Below are 11221 nucleotides of genomic sequence, written 5' to 3' on the forward strand. Positions count from 1 at the left end.
GGTTTTTTTATATTGTTACATTGAATTGCATTACATTTGTACAGTATTCTGGTCTTTCAGAAATCTTGACACATTCAAAGCAGCTTTACATATTTAATACTGCTGAAGCCAGACATATTTCCAGTAAGCTATTCTTATGTCTGATCTTCTCTCTGATGAATCTGTACACGTCTGTTGCTGAGTGATGTTCACAAGCGTAGTGTCTACCAAATTCTTTCAGCAACTTGTACAGTTAATCTGTTGAGAGTAGAAACTATCAGGTTACTCTAAACCAGATGATGAAAAACAGCTAGCTTACATTTAGTACTGTATTATTGTATGTTTGTAGAGCAACACTGAACACCCTTGGTCCTTGAATTTGGCTGTTAAAAATATATTTTAAAAATACAATTTAAAAACACTTAAAAATAATGCTGAACTGGAGTTTCTACATAAACAGTACAGTTTGGGGTCTCTTGAGAAGTCTCGAGTTTACTAAAGATACATTTATTTAATAAAAACTACAATAAAAACAGTCATTCTGTGAAGTGTTAGTACAATAAAAAATAAATCTATATGTAATATATTTTAAAATGTATTTTTTTCCTGTGACGCAAAGCAGAATCACATGATCCTTCAGAAATCATTTGAATATGTTGATTTGTTGCTCAATAAACATTTATTATTATCAGTGTTGAAAACAGTTGTGCTGCTTCATATTTTTGTGCAAACCATGATACATTTTTTCAGGATTCATTTATGAATAGAAAGTTCCAAAGAACAGCATTTATTTATTTATTTATGTTACTGATTTAAAGAGTCCTTGCTTAATAAAAGTATTTATTTTTTTATAATAATTAAAAACAAAAAGTACTGACCCCAAACTTTTGAATGGTAGTGTATAGTGTACATCATCAACCTAAGAGCTACTATTGTTGTCAATTAATAATTCTAGCACATATGCCTAATTTAGTCTAGTGTGTAGTGCGCTGACATACAGTGCCATTGTGTTATGGGTGTCCCAAGTCCCAATCCCACCCCCACTTCGCTTCCTGTCTGCTCTCTACTGTCATATCATAATGAAGGCAAGACACCAAAAATAAATCTTTAAAAAAACATGATTCAGGACCAATCTGAGAGAGTATATAATGACATGGGTACTACAATGTAAACTTGGTTTATGAAGACACTTCCTGTGTCCCTGTAAAACAAAAGGCTTAAAAACATACAAAATGGTGTTTTATGAAATTATAAAATTGCCAGTAGTTTTCTGTAAGGGGTAGGTTTAGGTGTATGGTTGGTGTAGGGCGAGAGTTTGTACAGTATAAAAACCATTAAGCCTACAAAGAGTCTCCGTAAACCACAAATTCAAGTATGTGTGTGTGTGTATATAGGACAGTATGTGACACTCTTTGCACTAAGAATTTTCTTGAATATGGGCCCTGGTGTGTGTGATCTTCTGTTGTTCAGTGTATGATTTTAAGAAAAGTCAGCAAGTATATGATGATGACTTTGTGCTGAATGCCCCAGCAGTACCTAAGGCACTATCAGCCAGTTTCTCTGTGAAGAGTCTGGCCACGATGAGCTCTGGACTCATGAGGAAGGGGATCTCCTCTTGAAGCAGTCCTGACTTCCACATTCCTCCCTCCACCAATATATTTGCTGGCAAAGTCCACCTGTCCAGAACAACATGATGTAGATGAAACAGACCTGCAGCATGTCTTTCTCAGTGGATCCTTCTGAAGAGATGTGAAGCTTCCTCAGGGGCATCTTCTGTCTAAAGTCCAACACGGTCAGTAAGAAGCATGTCAACTCCCTTTAGGCTGTTTACTGCATTACTAGTGAAACTTACTTATTCCAATCAGGGAGCTGTGATGGTGGAATCCTAATCCTTTCAAAACTAGCCAGTCCATCTGGTTTTGATGCTGTTATAGAAGTTAAAGGAAATAAAATGTACTTACACTGAAATTAAAACAAATTCCTTGCTCATCCTTTGAAATATTTGCATGCATCACTGAGATCAAAAGTTGCAAGGCAATGATTCATTAAATTGATCAGAAGTGACTGAAGACAGTCATGATGTTACAATAGATTTCTATTTCAAATAAAAGTTTTTCTTTTTAAAAATAAATAAATAATAATAAATAAATAAAAATTGACCTGGTTCTGATGCAGAAGAGGGATGGGCTGGAGACAGACATACTTTTAAAAGACGTGCATTGAAATAACAATGTGAATAAGCAATGCAATTAATACAGCCTACGTTTATTTTCTTTCATTCAGTGGGAATCCAGTGGGCACACTTTGTGATTGTTCATTTAGTTTTGGTCTTGCATGATTGTTGTTTGTCAGATGTTTGTACAAGATGAACCTGAGGAGATCTTGTGCAAAAGCCAAGACAGACTCTAAGCCAGCCCCAGGGAAAATAAAATGTGCATGCAATCTAAGTCACTTAAAAGCATCTGCCCAGTGTATGAATGTAAATATAACATTGACATGAGTTTTGTTTAACGTGCATTAATTCTGACAAATTTATTCAAACTTCAAATGCAATGTTTTGCCACAGGAATGATGAAATTATTTAGATGGAGGAGGTAATTTTCATAAAATATTAGTGTGAAAAGAATATTTAGGTTGCACATCATAAAAGCATTTTTCCCTGCAACAAAATACATATCGGACAATATTACACAGTGGACCAGACTTGATTTAAATTACTTTTAACAAATGAATTAACACAATGTAGGAACCTGTAACAAACCTGTTTAATGAGATCAGGTATATCTTTGGCATCAGCGAATGGAGATTATTGTTCTTTGCGAGATTACCTTTGTATTAAATAATGTAGCAGACATTCATAAACATATTTGGCTTATTGGCTAAAACGACAGGCTACTGAAAGCGAGTTTTGTTTCGGCGAAAACTATGATTGCCATGGTAAAATGTGAGGGTAATTAAAAAAAATTCAAGAAAGAAGGAAAGAAACAAATATGTAGTGTAAATCAAACTCATATATTGAAAAAAAGGATGCTGAAATAGTCCATGCATTTCCTTTCAATTAAAATAACTATACACTATGTAGTGCTTTAATTTATACTGTAGTGTAAGTGAGCCCTTTCACTTTTGATTTTGTGAATTGTGTGTACAGTCTTTAAAAACATTAATTTTTTTAAAAGTAGCTACCATAACTTAAGGAAAGCAGGATTGGGAGGGGGAAAAGGTCAATAATATCTCCTCACTTGTTCGTCTTTAATACTCCCAGATGTTCAGGTTTCAGGTTGACGTTAAGTTAACCACAAGATGGCGCCACACTCCCATTATTATAACCATTATTACTTTTATAACTTGTCTTATTCACGCTGAAATTAAATTCGTTTTTTGTGAATGTCATGTTGAAATGTAACTTAATTTGAAAGATATATAAAAAATAATAAAACCGAGCTATTTCTACCTATGCTCTCAAGAAAAAAAGGTGCAAATGGGACGGTACCGTTCGAAAAGGTACACTGTGCCTTATTAACTCCTAAAGGATGCATATTAGAATCTTAAAGGTACATGTTGGTACCTTAATTATACATTTTAGTTCCTAAATGGTACATATAAGTACCTTTTGAAAGGGTACCGCCCATGTGACAACTTTTGTACCTTTTTTCCTGAAACTGTATTCTTCTGTATTGTTGTTAAAAGAACTGCAGCTACTAATCATTGGCCATTGTGTCTCAGCTAGGTCAGCATAATATCTGTTGGACAAACCTGTGCTCACTGGTGCCTGAAACCCTCAGCGGGACGCCATGGACAGAGATTCACCTCAGGCAAGAGGAACAACAGCTCTCTTTAAATGTGAAAAGCTCTCTCTGTTTGAGTCAGATGGTTGGTCTTTTCCTGGGGGTTTTATTTTTCTCCTGCACCCTCTGCTGTCTGACCCATCACATGATTGGCCTGCTGTCCTGAGCTGCAATCTCATTATCTCTGCCACTTCCACTGAACCTACAAGCTCAAACTAAACAGCAAAATATTGAATACACTTACTCAGTGTTGAATCAGGTTTATAATATTACAGTCATTTTATATCCTTAACAATGGCAAACCTAAAATATAATCAAGCATAAATCACATACTTCTTTTTAAGAGCTCATGTGTCTTGGATGACACACTTTCTTCCAGCTTTCTCTGTTTTCATCTAATTAGGAGGGCTCTGGCATTATTGAGACGGACAGAATGTCCTCTTTAATCGCTGCCTCTGCCTCTGATGTGGCTGTTAATGTCTGTCTGAGTTATGGAACTGCATATGATCCAGCAGCTTTATACAACACACGGTGCCTAAGGTGACTCTACATTTCAAATATGACAATTGTAGTTTGATGACTCGCCTCGTAACAACAAATAGGGTGTGAGGAGTTTTGACAACAGGTGTAGAGTCTTTCAAAGTCTGTTTTATATATATATATATATATATATATATATATATATGCATATTCATATAAAAAAATCTTACTGAGGAGATCAGTTTTTAATAATAAATGTTTTTTAATGAAAATTCCGTTTTGCCATCACAAAAATTAATTCCATTTTAAAATACAAAACTGTTATATAAATGTATTTTTATACATTTAATAAATGCAATAATATTTCACATTCACAGTATTACTGTTGCTGTGTTTTTTATTAAATCTATACAGTCTTGGCGAGCTTAAGATTTTTTTATTATTATTATTAAGAGGTCTTTATTACCTTTTTAACATATATATATATATACAATTTATACAAAATTATTAAAATACTTAAAAAAAATACTAAAAATGAACATAATAGGATGAGTAAGAAAACTGATTGCACAAACAACAACAAAAGTGGAACATTCTAATTTTCATTTCCTATTAACCAGATTTCCTAATTACACAATTAATGCTAACACACATTTATAATGACACATTACATTATGCATTTGGCGGACGCTTTTCTCCGAAGCCACAGTTTCATTGCATTCAGACATTTTATCAGTTCTTGCCTTCTCCTTTAAAAGTTTATAAGTCTGTTTGTTTTAATTATGACCAGATTGTACGATTGCAGTTTATGATTTGCATTTCGCGTTCATTTATGCGACCTGAACAGACTCGGTGAGCAGCTAAGCAGCGCTGTTCCAGATGATGCAAATGCAGCAGATGAGGAAAAGCTTCTAGTTGCTGGAGTTTCAGAGAACAAGGCTGGAAAGAACAGCTCTTTCAAACCGCTCCTGCCCTCTTTTTGCTGCCGACTGTTATTGTCGGTCAGCCACTTCCCAGGAATGTTCCTCTTCAGGCCAGGCAGAAGTCACTGCAATGGAATGCGGCGCACAACAATATTGACTTAAAAGGCCAGAAAACGGAATCGAACTGGATCTGGATGCGCGCGCGTCTAATTTTTTTATAGCGCAAATAGAACCTAGACATTCATTATCTCGATTTAAACACAGCTGTATCCTAAACGCGCGTTTGATCGCATCAGCTTGTGGATTTCTCCATGAGTGAACGGGAGGGCCGGAGGGGGACGTCTTTTTCAGCAGTCAGATTACTCTTTGTCTGTCCTTTTTGCTCTCCCAATGGGAGCACAAAGATGGACAGAGCCGACAGAGCTGGCAGAGCAGCATTCTATCTCGCAATCTGCCGTGCACTAAGATTATTAGCTGGGGTCAGATTGACGACGCGTCGCGTCAAAACGCGCGGTTTGACGGCGCTTATGAGGATCAATACCCGAGTGCTGTTTGACCCTCATACAGTGGGCGATATGGTGCGCGGATCGAGGGGGGGCTGGTTGGTTGTTCTAGCCTGTGACATTGTTAAATGACTGCAGTAGATGGGGAGGGGGGGGGGGTGCAGCAGGTCGTGGGGGAGGGGAGCCTGTGGGAGGTGGCATTGACATCGATAGCGAGGAGAAAGATGAAAAAAAGGCAAAAGAATCTCAGCACCTGTTTCCAGGGCAACAGGGAGCTGCTGAGCATAAGTCTGACTTCCCCTCCCCTCCTGCACTGGCCGCATGCAGCGATGCAGGCACTTCACACACTTCAGACTGACACACACTCACTAACTGATGAAGACTCGGGGTTCTGCTGAGGTTTCGAAAATGCTATGGAAACCTGGATAATTAAAGGCTAAAGATTAATATTCGGCCATTGAAATAACACTGCCTGTGTCGTTCCAAACCCTTGCAGTTTTTCATGGAACATTTAGGCAGACTTTTTGAAGAAAATTTACGCAACTTTCTTCCATACGCCAACTGTTCATAATGACCACGTCTGTTAATCTCCAACATTGCAAAAAGGAAGATAGTTGTTATTTACACTCTTAAAAATAAAGGGTGCAAAAGGGGTTTCACAGCTATGCTATAGAAGATCCATCTTCACCAAAGAAACTTCCAGTGAAAAGTTCCTAAAAGAACCAGTTTTTTTTTTCATGTAAATAACTTTTTAATAAACTAAAGATGTTTTTTTTCTCCAGTATATAGAACCTTTTGTGCAATGGGAAGTTTAAAGGTTCTTAAAGGAACCCATAGGAGCCAATAAAGAACCTTTAATTTTAAGAGTGGAAAGATTCTAAAAATGTTCTTTACACTAAAGGTTCACATGAGCAAAATTTTGCATGCAAAAAAAAAGGCCCATTGTATATTGACATTAAATTTTGCATTCTATCAAGAGGAAGACATTTGCAAACCAAGCTGCTTTCTGCATGACCACCTGAACCTTTTATAAAACTGGCATGGGGAACTTTCATATTCATGCGAAATTCCAAATCGCGTGATTTCCTTTTAAAATGACTGTATTTTGCAAGTGAAAATTCGCTGAACAACATTAAATGTCACTGCATCTTTGGAAAAAAAATTGTCCCTTGAAAGGTTCTTTTGGGAACCCAAAATGATTCTTTCCCTTTTGCAACATTTATTTTAAGAGTGTTGGCTATTAGTGTTTCATAATGAGATGGAAAATGAGATTTGAGAGTCTGTTCATCGTACAAATAAAATAAATTCTATAGTGTGCAAGTTGTATGGACTATTTCTGCAATGCCTTTCCGAGCATGATCACACTGAACAATTGAAAAAAAGAGTTGCTTGATGCTAAAATCATAGAATTGTCATTTATGGGTGAAATAAATTCTTTAGGCATCAAAGGGTTCTTTATAGAGAAAAAAAAGATTCTTTAGATTATAAAAAATGTTTTTCATGCTATAATCGTTCTTTTAAGAACTATAAATTGAAAGGTTTTTAGGGAACCGAAACCGATCTTCTATGGCATGCATCACTGCCATTATATATATATTTATTTATTTTTAAGGATACTAACATCAGAATGATTGGAAATCATGTGTCTTTCACAATATTGGTGTCCGTCTCCTTGTTACCTGCTCAGCTGACAGTCTTTGTCCTTTCTACCTCTGACAAAGAATATTCTGTCCTGTTTCCCTACAGCTCTTGGTCTGGCCCCAAACCTCCAGACTAACGTTCAGTCATGCTCATCAAGACTGCAGATCTATTGTTCTTTCCTCAGCAGCTCCAGTCTAGCCCCGGTGCTCTCGCTCTCCCCCACCCTCCCTTCATTCTCTCTGCTGGATAATTCCCATGATATGTTCTTGCCATTGGCGTGGAGCGAACCATCCTCAAAGAGGGGTGAGTAGAAACCAAACAGGAGCTCTTTACGCCTTCACAATTATTTCTCTAGAAACCTTTGCATTTTAAAACCATGTAGGTAGTCTATTCACAGAGGTGTTGGTGAGGCATGGTGGTAATATTAAGAGAGTATAATATCTGTAGATATTTTGTGTAAATACCCCCCCTCTGCTGCACAAACATTGCACGACCCGATCCCCTCACGACGTAGTAAAGTGCCTGTTTTATTGACTCAATGTCTTGAGGGCAGTTCTCTTCCCGTTTTTCTCGCAGTGCCCTGCGAGATCTTAACAGGACAGGAATGAGAGAGGAATAACAATTATGTGACTGCATGAAAGCGAACGCTTGATAAACTAACGAAATGGATGATGTGAGTGCTGCCTCTTTCCACGATAACATCGCAGAGGCAAAAGAGCATCAGAACAAATCACAAACATACAAATGCAGGGGCGAGAGAAAGCCAGGAAAGGAAGCAGATGAGAGATCAGGCTGATGAACACCGTCTGTCTCTGTCACCTCATGCCCAGAAGCTGAATTCAAACCTTAACATGACACCGTCTCTGCCAAACGCAGCGCCACTGACTGCTGCCAGATTGCCATACATCTGTTTCACAGTGAAACTACTGCTGTTCCTTTCTGCTGGATCTGAAGCAGCTTTCAGTCACCAAAACTGACTGTTTAATTCACATTCTTGGTTTGAACGATTCACCGTGCATGTAAAAACAATGCAATGAGATTAATCATGAAATAAATTGACAGAGTGCAGTTGATGTGTAAGTATACGAAGGGTTGGGAGAAGTTGAGTTTGCCCTTCTCTGACCTCTCTATTGAGAGGTTTGCAGCAGTCTGAACCAATCCTTTCACTGCCTGCTGCTTTTTAGAGGACAGCGCACACCACTGCTATTCTTATTCATGATTAAAAACACTCTGGCTACTTGCCTGTGTGAAAAACATGTCCCTGAACAGCTTCGAGCTTCATTCATGAAACGCAAATGGAAGGAATTTCTGTGTAAACTGTTTAGACATCTAATACAACAATTTACATGAAATGTCAAAATCTGCTTTTGTTTCATGAATGAGGCCCACTTTGATTAAATAATTAATCTGTGATTCAGTAAAAATCTTTTGATAATAATTTGACATAATTAAATTTGAGGTCAGTATGTTTTCTTTTTAGTGTTCAATTTTAATCACGGCTGCATTAATTTGATTAAAAATACAGTAAAAACAGTGATATTGTAAAATATTATTACAATTTAAAATAGCTGTTTTCAAATGTAATTAATTTCTGAATTTTCAATATCAGTCTTCAGTGTCACATGAACCCTCAGAAATCATTCTAATAAATGCTGATTTGCTGCTTAAGAAATATTTTGTATTATTATCATCAGTGTTGAAAACAAAACAAAAAAAGTTGAAAAAATAAAATAAAATCTCCAAATTTTCTGAATCCACCAGGTGAGAAATGGCAGTGGCTTAACAGTGAAATAACACAATGAACACAGGCTGCCTGCCAAACTCTCCATGACTGAACATTTATATAATGCGGCAACAGTGCGCCATTTTGGCTCAAGCATCTCTCACCCTCCCTTAAAATTCCTTTCATTAATATACCAGTATGATCCCACAGAGCCACAATGGTGGCCATGTCTTATGTCATAAGCACAGAGTTTATTTATCATAACTGGAATCTGGACTGGTCTCTACTTTTATAATAAAAAAAGTCAAATAAGTTATTTTTAAATCACAACACAGATTTTATTCTTTATAAAACACTATTCTGTGTGTGACACATTTTAGTGCTTCTTTATTATTGATGTAATACATTATGTAAGATTTTCTTGACATTAATAAAAAGAATGACCCATAATGAAAAAAATCAATAAAATAGAACCAGCGTTATTGTTAAAATAAAAATAGTAAACAAAAAAAGTAATTAATTGAAATAATGGTGAAATTAAATACATTTATGAAGCACTAAAATTAAAACAGAACTGAAATAAAATACATTAAAGCTAAAGAGGAATACTTAAAAACTTAACTACACTTTTTAAGACATTTACTAATTTACCATTTTACTAATACATTTACTATATTTATGTAATAATACTAAAATAACATCTAGAATTAGTAAAAATAGTAGTTTTATTTCTCAAAGTGATGGGTTACATTTGCTAGTACATTGTAGATGTGCCGGTATTCGGTAATTCCATATATCACGGTTATGAATATGCAAGACATTGTTATCGTGGGCACTTCTAAATACCGTGAATAATTATATATTACAAATTATTCTGAATTTTAATGCATTTTAAGAATACTTTTCCCATCAACTGGTCAAAATGCACAACAGCGCTGTATGCTCCATGATTGAGGCATGTGCATTCTGATGTAAACAAGAATGGATGAGAAGAGCGTGGCAGAACGAGTAAGAGACGCTCTGGATGAAAGCAGAATTTATAGCCAGGAGATGAGAGGGTCTGTATAACTTACTATTGTAGAAAGCATAACGGCTAACTTGGATCACGTGTCTCTTAAAGAAACACTGCACTATTTTCGAAAATAGATGAATTTTCCAACTCCCCTATGGTTAAACAGTTGAGTTTTACCATTTTTAAATAGTTTCAGCCAATCTCCGGGTCTGGTGATAGCACTTTTAGCTTAGCTTAGCATACATCATTGAATCTGATTAGACCTTTAGCATCTCGTTCAAAAATGACCAAGGAGTTTTTATATTTTTCCTATTTTAAACTTGACTCATATTACACAGCGCCTGAAAATAGTCGCAACTCTGTTATTTCTAGAGCTACACAAACTAGCTGGGGACTATTTTCTGGCCCTGCGTGACATCATTGTGCCTGCTGAACCCATGGTATGGCAGCAAAGTTCCTTGATTATTACGCCTGAATGAGAGTATAGTTCCTAGCATATCGGCCTATAATCACAACTTTCCATTTTCCGTCAGTCTTATTACATGATGTGACTACATAAGACTGCACCTGTGTATTTGCTATGATGTTCATCACTGCGCCAAATAATTCAATATTTGGACTTAATAGGTTATTTATTTTCAAACTTTTTTTTCACATTTGAATCTGGACTACAGCATGCCCTAGATATTGTTTGTAAGTGTTTTGATTCTTAATTTTTTCAGTCACACTTTACATTTTGTCTCAACATTAGTTAACATAACATAACATAAACTGCCAATAAAAAATTATTCTGAAAATTCATTAATCTTCCAAAATTAAATAACACGTTGTTAAAATTGAAAGTTGCAGCTGTGTTATTTAATGAGCTTACATGAACTAAGACTTGTATTTTTTTTAACAAAGATTAATAACTTCTGTAGCAAATGTAGTTATTGCTCATTTTGAATGTTAACACATTAACTAAGGCTAACTAATGAGGTCTTAATATAAAGTGAGACCTGTTGGTGCCCTAAAGTGCCCTTCATTGAAGAATCCCACTTATATTTCATCATCATCGAGTGCAGCACAGTCGTCAACCAACCCAGCCCAGCCTCTTTCGTTCGATCGACCTCTCGAAGTTCCATTAATCGAGTCTCGCATTCGAGGGGAAGTCAGCTGGGGAGGGCGATGAGGGG

Source organism: Carassius carassius, chromosome 45, assembly GCF_963082965.1.
Source record: "Carassius carassius chromosome 45, fCarCar2.1, whole genome shotgun sequence".
NCBI lineage: Eukaryota > Metazoa > Chordata > Actinopteri > Cypriniformes > Cyprinidae > Carassius > Carassius carassius.